This window comes from Alosa pseudoharengus, unplaced genomic scaffold (assembly GCF_046254945.1).
Source record: "Alosa pseudoharengus isolate Yale_2024_CS ecotype anadromous, Long Island Sound unplaced genomic scaffold, YU_APseudo_1.1 YU_APseudo_1.1_scf_11, whole genome shotgun sequence".
NCBI lineage: Eukaryota > Metazoa > Chordata > Actinopteri > Clupeiformes > Clupeidae > Alosa > Alosa pseudoharengus.
Genome location: NW_027468576.1, coordinates 30,247,331 through 30,249,830, shown reverse-complemented (window position 1 = coordinate 30,249,830; position 2,500 = coordinate 30,247,331). Strand labels below are relative to the sequence as shown.

At 44.6% G+C, this 2,500-nt stretch overlaps 1 protein-coding gene across 2 annotated transcripts in view; it reads left to right on the top strand.

Annotated features, from left to right (window-relative positions):
• The window catches only part of wwtr1 (WW domain containing transcription regulator 1), a 42,219-nt gene that overhangs the window by 31,203 nt on the left and 8,516 nt on the right, over positions 1-2,500 (top strand). The gene's annotated exons all lie outside the window — the stretch shown is intronic.

Sequence of the window (2,500 nt, the reverse complement as noted above, 5' to 3'; positions counted from 1 at the left end):
AGGACGCCCCAGGACTCTTTCCACCTGCTCCAGTCGCTGAGCCAGGTCACAGAGGTGAACCTGGCTGTGGACCCTGAGAACTCAAGTCTTGGGCCTTGTGTGTGTGTATGAGTGTGTGTGTGTGTGTGTGTGTGTGTGTGTGTGTGTGCGTGTGCATGCGTGGGAGCAAGTGTGTGTGTGTGTGTGTGTGTGTGTGTTTATGTGTGTGTTCGTGCCACTCCATATGTGCAGCTGGTATTGCACAAGACCTGCAGATGTGTGAGAACCAAACAAGACTGGATGTGCTCATCTAAAATTGCAGTAAGGGCAAGTGCTTTTTAAATTAAAGTAGTTTCTCATAAAAATAACAAGGAGATCATTGCTAATGGTAAAATCATGTTACTAATTCATGTGATCACATACAGATGGTACACATGTACACAAACACTCCTTTGCCTTTACCATCAGGAATTATTTTAACTTTTTTAGAGACTCTCCAAAAAGTATAATATTTTCCAGTGGATGGCGTTGCATAATATTTTAAGAAAACCAAGACAAGCATGTAGAAACAGGCAATATGCTGACATACAGCGTATACAGCGAACATTGGTATTTACCAGAGTGACAATAGCATGGGTCTAAGAACTGAGCCTTGTGGTACTTCCTAGTAAATAGGTTGTAAACCTGCATTTGACATTAACCAACAATATACATGCTTGGTGGTTTGTCTGAGAGACAATACATTTTTTTCTCTCACCAGTCTTAAGACCCAGTTCTGTGCTGAAAAAGATTACCGCGGCCAAGACAAAAGGCATGGCAGGGAATAACCTTCTTTAATGAAATGAGGAGATTGGTTAAGTGCCAGTAAGTGGGTTATACTCACCACCATCACCATTGTGCATTATGCAACATTAACAATGCCCAAAAGGCAAGCTTTTGTGTTCAAAATGTGTCATATTGAAGAGGGGCCAGGGACTGCATTGGCCGTTGTTCCTGTTTTTCCCAATCTCTATAAAAGTTATTTAAGAAGAGAGAGAGAGAGCCAGAATTCAGTGAAAGACTTTGGAAGGAAGTTTAGCAAATTTCTCAAGTCATAACCCTGTACAAGCACGAGGCCTCATAGGCCTCAGTTAAGAAATCCATACCTTTATAAACAAACTCCTTCCAGATTCATCAGCGTATAGGGGTGACTGTGCAGTTCTGCCAAGAGACCATTTATAAGGATATAGCCTTCCCTCTAAAGCTGTCTGGGTTTTGTGAAGCGTTCTTCTTCTCAGCTCCACATCTGGCTTTTACGGGATATCTTTCCCTTTTTTCCCCTCACTCTCTCAAGAACTTTTTGTTGCACAACACAACACACACACACACACACACATACACACACACGCACGCTCGCTCGCTCGTTTTGGACTGGTAGTGCAGACTGCCTTGAGATGCATGCTCAGTGACCATTTAAAAAAAAAGTTTTTCAGTCAATATCCTGCATCGGCAAATGTGAAATCTGGCTACACAAGTCGCAAATTTCAAAGCATGTCGTGTGCTGTACCACATGGCTGTTGTCCTTGGAGCTGGCAGTGTTTTTCTGTCTGTTCTGAAAAAGGCTAGAACAAGATGATGTTGGTGCTGAATTGGAACAGCCTTGCACAAAACAGAACAGTCCGACACTGTGCCCTGCCCCCGTCTGCCGATGTTTTATGGCTTTGTTTTGGTGTTCAAGCTAATGCAGTGTGTTTGTAATAAGTGTCCAACCTTGCCTCCATCTTTCAAAGACCGCAAACATTTATGTAATAGGGGTGTTCAAGTGGTTGTCCAACATTTTCTAGCAGTTGAAAACTTAATGAGGAGATTAAAAAGGAGACTGGAAATAGACTATTTGTTGACTCTTTGTAGTTGTTTTACCCCAGGGAACCCTATAGATTCACAAGGAAGTTTGGTTGTAGCACAGGACGCTCTCTGTGTGTGTGTGTGTGTGTGTGTGCGCGCGCGTGTGTGTGTGTGTGCACATGTGTGTGTGCGCACGCGTGTGTGTTGTGTGTGTGTGTGTGTGCGCGTGTGTGTGTGCGCACGCGTGTGTGTGGTGTGTGTGTGTGTGAGTACGCGTGTGTGTGTGTGTGTGTGCGCATGCGCCCCTTGCTGCTCCTTCACGTAGCCTGTGTTTACCTCTTGGATTGCTCACATCTGTGGAGCTGTTTAGAAATGTGGGCCTACTGTTTGTGTGGGAGCAGACCCACACTGATCCAGTCCAATCCTGATTTGTTGGCTGGACTCCTTTTCTCTGTCTCTTTTTCTCTCTTTCTCTCTTTCTCTCTTCCTTTCTCCCTTTCTCCCTCTCTTAATGGCTTTCTTTTGGTCTTTTCCTCTGTCTCTCCATCTCCCTTTTGGAGACGCTGTGTGAAAGTGAGTTATTGGGTAACGCTGGAGAAGTCTGAAGGAGAACTTTGTGTCATTTTAACAGTAAACAGTTGCTCCCTCTCTCCCTTCTCTCCCTCTCTCTTTATCTTCCCTCCCCCCACCTCGCTCG